Below are 18,487 nucleotides of genomic sequence, written 5' to 3' on the forward strand. Positions count from 1 at the left end.
ATTGAGTATGCAGAGGCCCATATCTTGTTTTGCCTGTACAGAATGATGATTACTGCATCTTTTTCTAATCACTTTTCCCCACACTCCCCACTGCCTTTGTTCCTTATTCGTTACTCTAAATATGCTGAGCCACTTGCCTTCAGGGATGTGGATTTGGGATTTGTTCTCCTGTTTCCTTGTTTGGCTGCCTTGCAAATAAACCCTCCTTAATGCAAACCTCTGTATCTCAGTGTTTTGGCTTGCTGTGTGTAGGGAAAGACAAACCGGGTTTGGTAACAATAGCTTTTGATGAACAGGTGCTCTTAGTTTTAATGTAGCAAAATTTATCAATCTTGGTCATTGGTAGTTTTTTTACACACTGTTTAAAAATCTTTCCCTTTGCTCAAATCATGAAGATAGACTTCTAAAGCCTTGACTGCTTCATTTGCCTTTAACATTTAGATCTACAAAAGATCTTCAAGGGCTACTTGTGTATATTATTAGCAAGAGGTCAAGTTCTTTTTCCTATATAAACACACCACTATTTCAGCACCCTTTAGAGCAAACAGCCTTTTTCCATTTCTTTGGAGTGCTACCTGTGTCATAGATCTTGTGTCTGTTTTGAGGCTCTGTTCTACTTTTCTGTTTATCCTTGCACTAATATCATATTGCTATGATATTTGTAGTTTCAAATTTTTATATCTGACGACTTTATAAAATACCTCTCTTCAAGAGTTTCTTGGTTATCTCTTGACACGTTGCTTTTACATTCAAATATTAAATTCAGCTTGTCGAGGCCTTCTTTAGTGGTCCAGTGGTTAATACTGTGCTCCCAATGCAGGAGGCCCAGGTTTGATCCCTGGTCAGGAAACTAGATCCCACTTGCCACAACTAAGACCCTACAGAGACAATTAAAAAAATAAGTAAATAATCAGCTTGTCAAGTTTTACAATGAATGGGATTGCACTGAATCTGTTACTGAGTTATGAGCGACTTGAAAATCTAAAATATCCAATAAATAGATATGATTACCTCTACTTTTTAGATTTTTACTCACAATGGTAATAATTGTGTAGAGGTGGTACAGATTTTGTTAGATTTGTTCCTTGGTACTTGGTATTTTGTTATGTTATTGAAAATGGTATTTTTAAAGTTTTATATTTATCTGCAACAAATTTTATATAAAATATATTTATGTTGTATCCAAAAACTTTATGTGATTATTCTAATGACTTATCTATAGGTTATTTCGGATTATATATGTAATATATGTATATTTTATTTCTTTGTTCTAATTTCTAAAATTTTCACATTTTAATTTTTTACATTATTATACTGTTTAGGTTCTTCATCCGGAATAAACATGATTAGAGATGATAATAGCATTCTTGTTCTCAATCTCAAAGGGGAAAGTTTTCAACATTTTACCACCACGTATGTTTGCTTAGATTTTAAAAAATATATGTCTCTATCAGGTTTAGGAAGCTCTGTTGTATTCTACTTTGGTAAGAGTTTTAAAATTTGGATTTCATCAAATGCTTTTGAGGAACATCAATTGAGATTATCATTATTCTCCTTTATTCTGTGACTGTGGTGGATTAAACTACTTGATTCTGTTCCCTCCCCAATATTAAATAACCACACCATTTCTAAAATAAACTCAATTTAGCCATGGTGTATTTTTATATATTAGTTAGATCCAGGGGGCTTCCCTGGTGGCTTAGATGGCACAACACCAGATGCTGAGGTCTAACTCCTCTGGTTGTTGAAAATAATAGGTTGAATGATAATTTGGGCTTCCCTGGTGGCTCAGCTGGTAAAGAATCCACCTGCAATGCAGGAGACCTGGGTTTGATCCCTGGGTTGGGAAGATCCCCTGGAGTAGGGGATTCTGGCCTTGAGAATTCCATGGACTGTATAGGCCATGGGGTTGCAAAGAGTCCGACAAGACTGAGTGGCTTTCACTTTCACTTTAGATCCAGGTTGCTAAAATTATTAAGAATTGTTAAAGTAAATATTATGCCTGAGAGTTACCTGTAATTTTTCTTTGTATGCCTTTGTTAGATTTGCATATTAATTTTTGTCATTATTTTGTATTTTCCTTTGTTTATTTAGGTACAGTTGATCTACAGTATATAAATTTCAGGTGTAGACCATAGTGATTCATAATTAAAAAAAAGTATACTCTATATATAGTTATCATAGAATTTAGGAAATACTCCCTGTGCTGCACTGCATCCTTGACGTTTATGCATAGTTTGTACCTCTTAACCCTGTCCCTGACTCTCCCCCTTCCTTCTCACCACTGGTAAATACCGGTTTCCTATATCTGTTTCTTTTTGTTGTGTGCACTAATCTCTTAGAATCCACATAAGTAATTGTCTCTCTGTCTGATGCATTTCACTAAGCGTATTCTCTAGATTCATCTACATTGTTACAAATGGCAGTATTTCATGCTTTTTTGTATGACTGAGTAGTATTCCACAACAGGCCTTAACTGTTCATCTGTTGATGGACACTTACGTTGCTTCTCCATATCTCGGCAACTGTAAATAATGCTGCTGTGAACACTGGGGTGCATGTATCTATTTGAATTAGTGTCTTCATTTTCTTTGGATATATACCCAGGAATGGAATTGCTGGATCATATGGTAGTTTGCTTTTTAGTTTTGAGGGATAGCCATACTGTTTCCCACAGTGGTTTCACCAATTTATATTGCCACAAGTGTATATGGGTTCCCTTTTCTCCACATACTCACTAAAATTTGTTAGGGTATATTTTGTAGCCCTTCTGACAGGTATGAGGTGATATCTCATTGTAGTTTTGATTTGCATTTCTCTGATTAGCAGCATTGAGCATCCTTTCATATGCTTGTTGACCATCTGAACGTCTTTTTTTTTTTTTTTTTTTAATATCTATTCAGGTTTTCTGCCCATTTTTTTTTTCTCATGTCTTTTTGATGTTAAGTTTATGGACTTTTGATAAATTTTGGACATTAACCCCATATAGGTCATATCCTTTGCAAATATTTTCTCTCATTCAGTAGATTGTCTTTTGATTTTGTTGATGGTTTTTCATGTTGTGCAAAAGCTCTGGTTTAATTAGGTCCCGTTTAGTGTGTGTTGCTTTTGTTTCCCCTGCCTTAGGAGACAGATACAAAAAGATGTTGCTATGGTTTATGTTAGACTATTAAACCTAGGTTCACTTCAAGGAGTTTATGGTTGCTAACCTCTAAGATTTTGATCTGTTTTGTGTTTATTTTTATATATGCTATGAGGGAATATTCCATTTTTTTTCTGCATGTGGCTGTCCAGTTTCCCCAGCAGCACTTACTGAAGACGTTTTGTCCACTATGTATTCTTGTCTCCACTGTTGTAGATTACCTGATCATAAGTGCATGGGTTTATTTCTGAACTTTGTTTTGTTCCATTGATCTGTGTCTTTGTGCCAGTATCACAGGTTTGATTACAGTAGCTTTGTAGTATAGTTTGTGTCAAGGAGCATGATGCCTTCAGTTCTGTTCTTCTATCTCAAAATTGTTTTGCCATTTTTGATCTTTTGTGTTTCCATACAAATTTTAGAATTCTTTGTTCTAGTTATATGAAAAAAATGTCATTGTTATTTTGATAGGGATTGCATTGACTTTTTATATTGCCTTGGATAGTATGGTCATTTAAAAAATATTAACTATTAGTAGCAATCCATGAACACAGTATCTTTCCATTTATTTGGATATGACACAGTTTCTTTCATCAGTGTCTTAGTTTTCTGAGTACAGGTCTTTTACCTCCTTAGGATTATTCCTAGGTATTTTATTCTTTTTGATGCAGTGGTAAATAGATTTGTCTGATACTTCATTGTCAGTGTACAGAGATGCAACAGATTTCTGTATATTTTGTGTCCTGCAGCTTCACCAAATTCATCAGGATCTAGTAGGTTTTTTTGGTAGCATCTTTAGGATTTTCTATGTATAGTATTAAATCATCTGCAAACAGTGACAGTTTTACTTCTTTCCAATTTCTATTATTTTTCTTGATGGACTGCTGTGGCTAGAACTTTGAATACCATGTTGAATAAAATTGGCAAGAGTAGGTGTCCTTGTCTTGTTCCTGATCCTAGAGGAAATCTTTCCAGATTTTCACTGAGTATGATATTAAGTGTGGATTTGTCATATTTGACCTATATTGTGTTGAGGTATATTCCCTCTGTGCCCACTTTCTGGAGAGATTTTTTTTTTAATCATAAATGGATGTTGAATTTTGTCAAAATCTTCTTTGCATCTATTGAGATTATATGGATTTTACTCCATTTTTAAGTGGTATATCACACTGATTTGTAGATCCTGAACCATTCTTGCATTCTTTGGAAAAAAAATCCCACTTGATTAAGTTGTATGATCTTTTCAGTGGATTGTTGGATTTGGTTTGCTAACATTTTGTTGAGGATTTTTGCATTTATGTTCATCAGTGATACTGACCTGTAATTTTCTTTGTAATATCTTTTTCTGGTTTTGGTGTCAGAGTAATGCTGGCCTCACAGAATGAGCTTGAAAGTGTTCCTTCTTCTGTAATGTTTTGAAATAGTTCCTTCTGAATGTTTGGTAAAATTAACCTGTGAAGCCATATGGTCCTGGACTTTTGTTTGAGAGTTTTAAAATTACTGATTCAAATTACCCTACTGGTAATTGGCTTGTTCATATTTTCTATTTCTACCTGGTTTAGCCATGGGAGAATATACATTTCTAGCAATTTGTCCACTTCTTCTCGGCTGTCAATTTTATTGACTTATAGTTGTTCCTAGTAGTCTCTATGATCCTTTTTATTTCTGTGGTGTGGGTTGTAACTTTTTCATTCCTGATTTTATTGATTTGGGCCCTCTTTTTTCTCCATGCCTCTGGCTAAAGGATTATCAATCTTGTTTATCTTTTCAAAGAACCAACTCTTAGTTTCTTCTTTTCTATTTTTAGTCTCTATTTCCTTTTTTTCTACTCTGATCTTTCATGATTTCTTTCTAACTTTGGATTGTTTTCTTCTCTTTAGTTCTTTTAGGTGTAAGATTGGGCTGGTTTGGGATTTTTCTATATTCCGAGGAGAGAATGTGTTACTATAAACTTCCCTCTTAGAACTGCTTTTGCTCTGTCCCATGGTTTTTAGATCAGTGTGTTTTCATTTTCTTTTGTCTCAAAGTATAATTTGATTTCATCTTTGACTTCATCAGCTAGCCATTGGTTTCTTAGTAGCTTATTGTTGAGTCTCCGTGTATTTGTGTTTTGCAGCTTTTATTTCCTGTAGTTTATTTCTAGTCTAATAGCCTTCTGGTCAGAAAATGCTTGATTATGGTTTCAGTTTTCTTAACTTCACTGAAGCTTGTTTTGTAGCCTAGCATTTGATCTATCCTGGAGAATGTTCCATTTGAGTTTGAAAAGAATGTGTATTCCTCTGTCTTTGGATGAAATGTTCTATATATATAAAACCCAAGTCCATCCTGTCTGAATCATTTTAAATTTAGTGCTTCCTTAGTGATATAAATATGTATATATATGTAATATATGTGTATATATTATATATATTTGTTTGAATGATCTGTCCATTGATATAAATGGGGAGTTGAAGTCCTCTACTACTATGTCAATATTAGTAGTCAATTTCTCTCTCTATGTCAATATTTGCTTTATGTATTAAGGTGCTCCTATGTTGGGTACACATATTTATAATTGTTACATCTTGGATTTATACCTTCATCATATGTACTGTTCTTTGTCTGTTATAACAGTTATTGTCTTTTAAAGACTATTTTGTCAATACAAGTATTGCTACCCTAGTTTGTCTGGATTTCCATTAGCATCAAATACTTTTATCCATTCCCTCACTTTCCTCATAGCTCAGTCAGTAAAGAATCTGCCTGTAATGCAGTAATCTGCCTGCAATGCAGGAGACCTGGGTTCCATTCCTGGGTCAGGAAGATCCCCTGGAGAAGGAAATGGCAACCAACTTCAGTATTCTTTCTTGAGAAATCCCATGGACAGAGGAAACAGGTGGGCTACAGACCATGGGGTCACAAGAGTTGGACATGACGTAGTGACTAAACCATAACCACCACTTTGTTTTTAAATCTGAAGGGAGTCTCCTGTAGGCAGCAGGTCTTGTTTTTATATCCATTTAGCCACTCTGTCTTTTGATTAGAGCATTTAGTCCATTTATGTGTAAAGTGGTGTGTATGTTCTTATTGCCATTTTGTTAACTGTTTTGGGGTTGTTTGTTATAGTTTTTTGGTTTGTTTGTTTTTTCTCTTCCCTTGTGAGTTGATGACTCTTTAGTGTTCTGTTTGGATTCTTTTTCTTTAGTTTTTATCTATCATAGATTTTTGCTTTGTAGTTGCTGTTGTTCATTTACTCAGTCATGTCCAACTGTTTGTGACCCTATGGACTGTAGCATGGCAGGCTTCCCTGTCCTTCACCATCTCCTTGAGCTTGCTCAAAGTCATGTCCATTGAGTCAGTGAAGCCATCCATCCATCTCATCCTCTGTCATCTCCTTCTCCTCTTGCCTTCGATCTTTCCCAGCATCAGGGTCTTTTCTAATGAGTTGGCTCTTTAGAGCAACAGCGTTAGGTGGCCAAAGTATTGGAGCTTCAGCATCAGTGCTTCCAATGAATATTCAGCATTGATTTCCTTTAAAATTGATTGGTTTGATCTCCTTGCAGTTCAAGGGACTCTCAAGGTTTGTAGTTACTGTGAGATTATATAAAGCCAGCTATATACACAATGTAAGTTGGTGATCTCTTAATTTCTAGTACTTTTTAAACAACCTTACATTTATACTCTTTCTCTTAAAGTTACTGTTTTTTGACATTATATTTTACATCTAATTTTTGTGTTTATCCCTTAACTGCTTACTGTGGATATAGACGATTTTCTACTTTGTTTAACCTTCCTACTAGCTCTGTCCATTTGGCTTTTCTACTTTTACTGTATGTATGCCTTCACCAATGAACTGCTTCTTTATGTGTAATTCCCATGTTTCTAGTTGCAGCCTCTCTTTTGCTTAGAGAAGTCTCTCTAACTTTTCTTACAAACTGATTTGATGGTATTGAACTCAAGTTTTGGTTGTCAGTAAACCTTCTGATCTCTTCAACAAACCTGAATGAGAACCTTGCTGAGTAAAGTATTCTTGGTTATAGGTTTTTGCTTTTAATCACTAAATACATCATGCCATTCCCTTCTAGCCTGCAGAGTTTCTGCTGAAATGTTATGTGATCACCTTATGGGAAACTCCTTTGTATGTAACTTGTTTTTCCCTTGCTACTTTTAATATTTATCTGTGATTTTTGCCATTTAATTTCCATTTTATATTGGAGTATAGTTGATTTGCAATGCTGTGTTAATTTTAGGTCCACTTCAAAGAGATTTAATTATGCATGTACATATATCTATTCTTTTTCAGACTTCTCCCCCATAGAGGTAATTACAGAGTATTGAGTAGAATTCCTTGTGCTCCTTGTCGATTATCTATTTTATATATAGTAGTGTGTATATGTTAATTCCAACCTCCTAAGTTATCCTCCCCCTCACCTTTCCCCTTTGGTAGCCATAAATTTGTTTTCTCAGCCTGTGAGTCTGTTTATGTTTTGTAAATAAGTTTATTTTTATCATTTTTTTTTAGATTCCACATATAAGTGATATCATATATTTGTCTTTCTCTGACTGACTGACTTCACCTAGTGTGAAAATCTCTAGGTTCACCCATGTTGTTGTGAATGGCATTATTCCATTAGTTTTTATGTCTTGGTAATATTCTATTATATATATGCTTTTTCATCTGTTGATGGACATTTAGGTGGCTTCCATGTTTTGACTATTGTAAGTAGTGCTCCAATGAACACTGGAGTGCATGTATCTTTTCAAAGTATAGTTTTTTCCCAGATACATGCCTAGGAATGGGATTGCTGGATCATATGGTAGTTCTATTTTTAGTTTTTTAAGAGACCTCCATGCTTTTGTCCATAGTGTCTGTACCAATTTACATTGCCACCAACAGTGTAAGGGGGTTCCCTTTTCTCCACACCTTCTCTGGCATTTTACTGTTTGCAAACTTTTTGATGATGGCCATTCTAACTGGTGTGAAGTCATACACTGTAGTTTTGATTTGCATCTCTCTAATAACTAGTGATGTTGAACATCTTTTTAAGTGCTTTTGGGCTATCTCTAGTTCTTCTTTGAGGAAATGTCTGTTTAGAGTTTCAGCCATTTTTTGATTGGGCTGTTTTGTTTTTTGATGTTGATCTGCACGAGCTATCTGTATTTTGGAAATTAATCCCTTGTCAATTGCATCGTTTGTAAACATTTTCTCCCATTCTGTGGGTTGTCTTTTCATTTTGTTTATGGTTTTCTTTGCTGTACGAAAGCTTTTAAGTTTAGTTAGGTCCAGTTGTTTATTTCGTTTTTATTTTTATTATCATTACTCTAGAAGGTGGATCCAAAAAGATACTGCTGCCCTTTATGTCAAAGAGTGTTCTGCCTATGTTTTCCTCTAAGGGTTTTGTAGTATCCAGTCTTAAATTTAGGTATTTAATCCATTTTGAGTTTACTTTTGTGTACAATGTTAGAGGATGTTCTAAGTTAATTCTTTTACATGTGGCTTTACAGTTTTCTAGCACCATTTATTGAAGAGACTCTTTTCTCCATTGTTATGTTCTTGCCTCCTTTGTCATAGATTGACTGTAGGTGCACAAGTTTATTTCTGGGCTTTCTGTCCTGTTCCATTGATCTGTAAGTCTGTCTTTGTGCTGGTACCCTACTCTTTGACTACTGTGGCTTTAGTGTGTGTGTGTGTGTGTGTGTGTGTGTGTACTTACCTGGTAGCTCAGACGGTAAAGAATCCACCTGCAATGCAGGAGACCTGGGTTCAATCCCTGGTTTGGGAAGATCCCCTGGAGGAGATCTGAAAAAAATGCCATCAGTAATTTGACAGAGATTTTGCCTTGGGTAGAACAGTCATTTTGACAATATTGATTCTTCCAATCTAAGAACATGGTGTATCTTTCCATCTGTTTCTGTCATCTTCTATTGATACTTCTTTCATTAGTGTCTTACAGTTTTCAGAGTAGAGGTCTTTTGACTCCTTAGGCAGCTTAATTCCTAGCTGTTATATCCTTTTTGATGTAATGATAAATGTAATTATTTCCTTAATTTCTCTTTCATTATAAGTGTGTAAAAATGCAAGAGATTTCTGTGTTTTTAATTTGCATCCTGCAACTACGCTGAATTAATCTGGTAGCATCTTTAGGACTTTCTATGTGTCGAATCATGTCATCTGCAAACAGTGACAGTTTTATGTCATGTTTTCCCCCCAATTTGAGTTCCTTTAATTTCTTTTTCTTCTCTGATTGCCTTGGCTAGGAAATTCCAAACCATGTTAAGTAAAAGTGCAAGAGTATAGACATCCTTGTCTTGTTCCTGATTATAGAGGAAATGATTTCAGATTTTCACCATTGAGTATTATGTTAGCTGTGGGTTTGTCATATATACTTTTTATTATATTGAGATGTGTTCTCTCTATACCAAATTTCTAGAGTTTTTTTTTTTAATCATAAATGCTTGTTGAATTTTGTCAAAAGCTTTCTCCACATCTACTGAGATGATCATATGGTTTTTATTCTTCAATTTGTTAATGTGTTTACCACACTGATTAATTTGCAGATATTGAAAATTCTTGCCTCTCTGGGATAAATCCCACTTGATCATGGTGTATGATACTTTTAATGTGCTATTGGATTTGGTGTGCTAGTACTTTGTTGGAAATGTTTGTGTCTATGTTCATTAGTGATATTGCCTGTAACTTTCTCTTTTTGTGTGACATCTTTGGTTTTGGTATCAGGGCGATGGTGGCCTCATAGAATGAGTTTCAGAGTGTTCCTTCCTCAGCAGTTTTTTTGGAATAGGTTCAGAAGGATAGGTGTTACCTCTTTCCTAATGTTTGATAGAATTTTCCTGTGAAGCCATCTGGTCCAGAAATTTTGTTTGTTGGGAGTTTTTTGTTTGTTCGGGGGTTGTAATTTCTTTTTTGGCTGTGCTGCAAGGCCTGCAATATCCCAGGTCCCTGGCCAGAGATCAAACCCAGGCTGCCAGCACTGGAAGCACTGAGACCTAACCACTGGACCACCAGGGAGTTCCCGTTGGGAGTTTTAAAATCACAGTTTCAGTATCAGTGCTTGTGTTTGGTCTGTTCACATTTTGAATTTCTTTTTGGTTCAGTTTTGGGAGACTGTACCTTTCTAAGGATTTTTCCATTTTTTCTAAGTTGTCCATTTTATTGGCATATAGTTGCTTGTAGCAGTCACTTATCAGACAAGGCAATGGCACCCTACTCCAGTACTCTTGCCTGGAAAATCCCATGGATGGAGGAGCCTGGTAGGCTGCAGTCCATGGGGTGGCTAAGAGTTGGATACGACTGAGCGACTTCACTTTCACTTTTCACTTTCATGCATTGGAGAAGGAAATGGCAACCCACTCCAGTGTTCTTGCCTGGAGAATCCCAGGGATGGGGGAGCCTGGTGGGCTGCCATCTATGGGGTCGCACAGAGTTGGACACGACTGATGGGACTTAGCAGCAGCAGTCACTTATGATCCTTTGTATCTCTGTGGTGTCCATTGTAACTTCTTTTTCAATTGTAATTTTATTGATTTGAGCCCTTTCTCTTTTCTTCTTGATGAGTCTGGCTAAAGATTTATCAGTTTTATCTTTTCACAGAGCCAGTTTTTAGTTTCATTGATCTTTTCTATTGTTTTCTTCATCTCTATCTCATTTCTGCTCTGATCTTTATGATTTCTTTTCTTCTGCTAACTTTGGGTTTCATTTGTTCTTTCTCTAGTTGCTTTAGGTGTAAGGTTAGGCTGTTTATTTGGGATTTTTCTTGTTTCCTGAAGTAAGATTGGGCTGTTATAAACTTCCCTCTTAAAATTGCTTTTTGCTGCATTGCAAAGCTTTTGGATTGTTGTGTTTTGTTTTGATTTGTCTCTAGTTAATTTTTTAATTTCCCCTTTGATTTCTTCAGTGATCCACTGGTTGTTTAGTAGCATATTGTTTTTCCTCTATATATTTGTGTTGTTTATAGTTTTTCCCTTGTAGTTGATTTTTCATCTCATAGTGTTGTGGGAAAGAGGCTTGATATGATTTCAAATTTTTAAAATTTAACTCTGCCACCAGTGTTTTGTCTGCATTGAGGTACAGCCACCCCTGCTTGCCCAGGAGACACTCCTAACCCAGCAGGTAGGTCTAGCCCTCACTCCTATGAAGTCATTGCTTTTTCCTCTGGGTCCTGGTGCTCATGAGACTTAGTGTGCACCCTCCAGAAGTAGAATTTGTTTCCCCTAGTCCTGTGGAGTTCCTGCAATCAAGCCCTGTTGGCCTTCAAAGTTAAATGCTCAGGGTGCTCTTCTGCTTCCTGATAGCTTGACCGGGGGCTCTCCAGATGGGAGAGCCTGACCTGGGGCCAGGAACTTTTACTTTTGTGGGAGAACCTCTATGATATGATTATTTCCCAGTTTGTGGGTTGCCTATCCACTGGGTGTGGGATTTGTTTGTATTGTAAATGTACCCCTCCTGCCTTCTCATTGTGGTGGCTTCTTTGTCTTTTCAAATAGAATATCTTTTCTGTAGGTTCTAGTCTTTTTTCAATCAATGATGGTTCAGCAGTTAGTTTTGACTTTGGTGTTTTCACGAGTAGGTGACCTCAGGTGCTTCTACTCTGCCATCTTGTCCCTGGCCCTGATTTTTGCCACTTGAATTACAATGTATCTTGGTATGGTCCTCTCTGTTTAGAATCTGTTTCCTGGACCTGAATGTGTTTCCTTTCCCAGGTTATGGATGTATTCAGCTATTAGGTCTTCAGATACATTCTCTGCCCCTGCCTATATCTCTCATATATGACTACCTCTCTCTCTCTTTAGTCGCTCAGTCATGTCTGACTTGTGACCCCATGGACTATAGCCTGCCAAGCTTCTCTGTCCATGGGATTCTACAGGCAAGAATACTGGAGTGGGTCTCCATTTCCTTTTCCAGGGGATCTTCCCAACCCAGGAATTGAACCTGGGTCTCCTGCATGGCAGGCAGATTCTTTACCAACTGAGCTATGAGGGAAGCCCCATATATAACTATAGAGACCCCTAGAATGTAAATGTTTGTATGCTCAATACTATGCCTGAGGTCTCTTAAACTGTCCTTATTTCTTTTATTTCTGTTTAGGAATAGTGATATCCACTACTGTCTTCCAGCTTGCTGATAGAAAGGAACGTATTATTTAGTTTATTAATACATTCTAGTGTATTTTTCATCTCAATTATTCTTCATATGTTTGGTTCATTTTCCAACTCTTTGTTTAAAGAGTTGTTTAAAGCTATCAGGGCTTCCCTGATGGCTCAGATAGGAAAGAGAATCTGTCCACAATGTGGAAGACCCAGGTTCAATCCTCGGGGTCAAGAAGATCCCCTGAAGGGAATGGCAACCCACGCCAGTATTACTGCCTGGAGAATTCCATGGACAGAGAAGCCTGCAACCATGGGGTTGCAAAGAGTCAGACATGACTGAGTGACTAACACTTTGTTTAAAACTTCTAAGTTTTTAATCTGTGCATCCAGTCTTCTGAGTTCTTTAAAAATCTTTCTTCTGGGTTTTTGCCTCATTCCTTTGTTAGTACATGTTCCTCCGTTCCCTCATTTTGAAGTAAGTCAGAGAAAAACAAATATCGTTTATTAACACGTATGTATGGAATCTAGAAAGATGTTACTGATGAACCTATTTGCAGAGCAGCAGTGGGGACACAGACATTGAGAACAGACGTGGACACGGCTGATGTTGGGGGAGGATGGAGAGGATGGGAGTATGGAGAGAGTAACGTGGAAACACATTCCCACGTATAAAATAGACAGCCAGTGGAAATTTGGTATATGACTCGAGGAACTCAAACCAGGGCTCAGTAACAACCTAGAGGGGTGGGGTGGGGACTGAGGTGGGAGGCATGCTCAAGGGGGAGGGAATATTGGTAAGCCTATGGCTCATTCATGTTGATGTTTGGTAGAAACCAACACAATACTATAAAGTAATTATCCTTCAATTAAAATAAATAAAGTTTTAAAAAGGGCAGAATATCTAAATAGACATTTCCCCAAAGAAGATATATAGATAACTAAAAAGCACATTAAAAGATGCTCAACATCACTAGTTATTAAAGAAATGCAAATCAAAACTATAATGAGGTATTACCTCGCACCAGTCAGAATAGTCACCAAAAAGTCTACAAACAATAAATGTTAGAGAGCGTCTGCAGAAAAGGGAACCCTCCTATACTGTTGGTGGGAATGAAAATTGACACTGCCACTGTGACAAACAGTATGGAGGATTCTTAAAAAAATAAAAATAGAACTACCATAAGATTCAACAATCCTACTATTGGGCATATATCCTGAGAAAACCATACTTTAAGAAGACATGTAGCCTAGTGCTCATTGCAGCACTATTTATAATAGCAAGGACATGGAAGCAACCTAGATATTCATCAACAGATGAATGGATAAAGAAGTTGTGGTCAGATCAGATCAGATCAGTCGCTCAGTCGTGTCCTACTCTTTGCGACCCCGTGAATTGCAGCACGCCAGGCCTCCCTGTCCAACACCAACTCCCGGAGTTCACTGAGACTCACGTCCATCGAGTCAGTGATGCCATCCAGCCATCTCATCCTCTGTCGTCCCCTTCTCCTCCTGCCCCCAATCCCTCCCAGCATCAGAGTCTTTTCCAGTGAGTCAACTCTTTGCATGAGGTGGCCAAGGTACTGGAGTTTCAGCTTTAGCATCATTCCTTCCAAAGAAATCCCAGGGCTGATCTCCTTCAGAATGGACTGGTTGGATCTCCTTGCAGTCCAAGGGACTCTCAAGAGTCTTCTCCAACACCACAGTTCAAGCTGTGGTACATATATACAATAAAATATTATTCAGCCCTAAAAAGTAATGAATTTGAGTCAGTTTTAGTGAAGTGGGTGAACTTAGAGCTTGTTACACAGAGTGAAGTAAGTCAGAAAGAGAAAAACAAATATCATATTAATGCATATATATGGAATCTAGAAAAATGATACTAATGAACATATTTTCAGGGCAGGATAGAGACACAGATATAGAGAAAAGACTTGTGGACACAGCAGTGGAAGGAAAGGCTGGGGTGAACTGAGAGAGGAACACTGAAATACATTTTCTAGTGCAAACATTTTTGATTGGCTTGTTTTGTTTTTTGATATTGAACTGAATGAGTTATTTGTATATATTGGTGATTAATCCCTTGTTGGAAGTTCTTGATGGGAGAGACTGATCACTCATCTAGAGCCAGACATCCTGGAATCCAAAGTCAAGTGGGCTTTAAGCATCACTATGAACAAAGCTAGTTGGAGGTGATGGAATTCCAGTTGAGCTATTTCAAATCCTAAAAGATGATGCTGTGAAAGTGCTGTTCTCTATGTGCCAGCAAATCTGGAAACCTCGCCAGTGGCCATAGGACTGGAAAAGATCAGTCTTCATTCCAATCTCAAAGAAAGGCAATGCCAAAGAGTGCTCAAACTACTGCACAATTGCACTCATCTTGCATGCTAGCAAAGTAATGCTCAAAAGTTCCAAGCCAAGCTTCAATAGTACATGAACCATGAACTTCCAGATGTTCAAGATGGTTTTAGAAAAGGCAGAGGAACCAGAGATCAAATTGCCAACATCCACTGAATCATCAAAAAAGCAAGATAATTCCTGAAAAACATCTACTTCTGTTTTATTGACTACACCAAAGCCTTTTTCTGTGTGGATCACAACAAACTGTGGAAAATTCTTCAAGAGATGGGAGTACCAGACCACCTGACCTGCCTCCTGAGGAATCTGTATGCAGGTCAAGAAGCAACAATTAGAACTGGACATGGAACAACAGACTGGTTCCAAATTGGGAAAGGAGTACGTCAAGGCTGTATATTGTCACCCTGCTTATTTAACTTATATGCAGAGTACATCATGAGAAATGCTGGCCTGATGAACCACAAGCTGGAATCAGGATTGCTGGGAGAAATATCAATAACCTCAGATATACAGATGACACTACCCTTATGGCAGAAAGTGAAGAAGAACTAAAGAGCCTCTTGATGAAAGTGAAAGAGGAGGGTGAAAAAGTTGGCTTAAAACTCAACATTCAGAAAACTAAGATCATGGTATCTGGTGCCATCACTTCATGGCAAATAGACGGGGAAACAATGGAAATGGTGAGAGACTATTTTTTGAGCTCCAAAATCACTGCAGATGGTGACTGCAGCCATGAAATTAAAAGACACTTGCTCCTTGAAAGAAAAGCTATGACCGACCAAGACAGCATATTAAAAAGCAGAGACATTACTTTGCCAGCAAAGGTTTGTCTAATCAAAGCTACAGTTTTTCCAATAATCATGTATGGATGTGAGAGTGGGACTATAAAGAAAGCTGAGCACCAAAGAATTGATGCTTTTGAACTGTGGTGTTGGAGAAGACTCTCGAGAGTCCCTTGGACTGCAAGGAGATCAGTCCTGAATATTCATTGGAAGGATTGATGCTGAAGCTGAAGCTCCAATACTTTGGCCACCTGATGTGAAGAACTGACTCACTGGAAAAGACCCTGATGCTGGGGAAGATTGAAGGCAGGAAAAGAAGGGGACAACAGAGGATGAAATGGTTAGATGGCACCACAGACTCTATGGACATGAGTTTGGTCTCTAGAAGTTGGTGATGGACAGGGAAGCTTGGCTTGCTGCAGTCCATGGGGTTGCAAAGAGTCAGACACAACTGAGTGACTGAACTGAACTGAATCCCTTGTTGGTTACATTATTTGCAAACAGTTTCTCCCCTTCTGTGGGTTGTATTTTCTAATTGCTTATGGTTTTCTCTGCTGTGCAAAAGCTTTTACATTTAATTAGGTCCCATTTGTTTATTTTTTGTGTGTGTGTGTGTGTAGTAAAGTTTTATTAAAGTATAAAGGAGATAGAGAAAGCTTCTGACATAGGCATCAGAAGGGGGCAGAAAGAGTAGCCGCTTGCTAGTGTTAATAATGAGGTTATATAATCCAAAGAATGTCTGGAGGTTGTAAAGACCTCCTCCGACCTACTCCCATAATTTACATTTTAAGATAACACTGTCCTCAGGCAAGATACATCCTTGTAAAGACCAGGTATACTCCCATAATTAACTTTTTAAAATAACAGAAGGTTGAATCCAAAGACTGTCCTTAGGCAGGATACATTATTGGTATATAATCCTAAGGAATGTGGAGAAAGAAAAAAAGTTTGTCCTTTTTTCCTCGAGAATTCCAGACCCCTCTCTCCTTGGGGTCCCCATTTGTTTATTTTTGTTTTTATTATCATTACTCTAGCACATGGATCCAAAAACATACTGTTGCAATTTATGTCAAAGAGTGTTCTGCCTGTGTTTTCCTCTAAGAGTTTTGTAGTATCCAGTCTTACATTTAGGTCTTTAATCCATTTTGATTATTTTTGTATATGATTTTAGAGGATATTCTGAGTTAATTCTTTTACATGTGGCTGTCCAGTTTCCCAGCACCATTTATTGAAGAGACTGTCTTTTTTCCTCCATTGTATGTTCTTGCCTCCTTGGTCATTGATTAATTGGCTTCAGTTGCACAGGTTTATTCCTGGGGTGTCTATCCTGTTCCACTGATCTATAACTCTGTCTTTGTGCTAGCACCCTACTGATTGATCACTGTGGCTTTATAGTATAGTCTGGAGTTGGTGAGCCTGATTTTCAGCTCCATTTTTCTTTCTCAGGATTCCTTTTGCTATTCAGGATCTTTGGTGTTTCCACACAAGTTTTAAGATTTTTGTTGTTGCTGTTCTAGATCTGCAAAAAATGCCGTTAGTAATTTGATAGGGATTGCATTGAATTTGTAGATGGCCTTGGGTAGTATAGTCATTTTGACGATATTGATCCTTCCAATCCAAGAACATGGTATATCTTTCCATCTGTTTCTGTCATCTTCTATTTCTTTCATTAGTGTCATGTAGTTTTTCGAGTACGGGTCTTTTGACTCCTTAGGTAGCTTTATTTCTAGGTATTATATTCTTTTTGTAATTGTTTATTTTCTCTTTCACTGTAGTGAATAGAAATTCAAAAGATATCTGTATATTAATTTTGTATCTTGCAACTTACTGAATTAATAGTTTTCTGGTAGCATCTTTAAGATTTTCTACATGTACAATCATGTGACTTGCAAACAGTGACAGTTTTGTGTCTTCTTTTCCAATTTGGATTCCTTTAATTTCTTTTTCTTCTCTGATGCCTTGGCTAGGAAATTCCAAACCATGTTAAATGAAAGTGGTGAGAGTAGACATCCTTATCTTGTTCCTGATCTGAGAGGAAATGCTTTCAGCTTTTCACCATTGAGTATTATGTTTGTCATATATGCCTTTTATTATATTGAGGTATGTTCTCTCTATGACAACTTTCTAGAGTTTTCCTTTTAATCATAAATGGTTGTTGAATTTTGTCAAACGCTTTCTCTGCATCTATTAGATAATCATACAGTTTTTATTCTTCAATTTGCTAAGCGTATATCACACCGATTGATTTGCAGATATTGAAAAATCCTTGCATTCCTGGGATAAATCCCACTTGATCACGGTGTATGATCCTTTTAATGTATTGTTGGATGCTGTTCGCTAGTATATCGTTGCAGATTTTTGTGCCTGTGTTCACTGGTGATATTGCCTATAATTTTCTTTGTCATATCTTTGTCTGGTTTTGGTATCAGGGTGATGATAGCCTCATAGCATGAGTTTTGGAGTGTCCCTTCCTCTGCAGTTTTTTTTGGAATGGGTTCAGAAGGGTAGCTGTTACCTCTTCTCTAAATGTTTGATAGAATTTTCCTGTGAAGCTGTCTGGTCCAGGATTTTGTTGGGAGTTTTTTGTTTTGGGGTTGTGTGTGGTTTTTTTTCCTGGCTGTGCTGCACTGCCTGTGTAATCCCAGTTTACTGAACAGAAGCAAAACCCAGGCTCCCGGGAGTGAAAATGCTGAGCCATAACCACAGAACCACCAGGGAATTTCTTCCTGGTTTAGTTTTGGGAGATTGTACCTTTTGAAGAATTTGTGCATTTCTTTTAAATTATCCATTTTATTGGCGTATGGTTGCTTGTAGTAGTCACTTGTGATTCTTTGTATTTCTGTTATGTCCAGTGTTAATTTTTTTCATTTCTAATGCCATTGACTCGAACCCTTTCCCTTTTGTTCTTGATGAGTCTGGCTAAAGATTTATCAAGTATATCTTTTCACAGAACCAGCTTTATTTTCATTGATCTTTTCTATTTTTTTTTTCATCTCTATTTCATTTACTTCTGTTCTGATCTTTATGATTTCTTTCCTTCTGCTAACTTTGGGTTTTGTTTGTTCTTTCTCTGGTTGCATTTGGTGTTAAGTTGTTTATTTGGGATTTTTCTTGTTTCCTGAGGTAA

This window comes from Bos grunniens, chromosome 10, assembly GCF_055505025.1.
Source record: "Bos grunniens cultivar Pamir isolate PY7600 chromosome 10, Bosgru_T2T1.0, whole genome shotgun sequence".
NCBI lineage: Eukaryota > Metazoa > Chordata > Mammalia > Artiodactyla > Bovidae > Bos > Bos grunniens.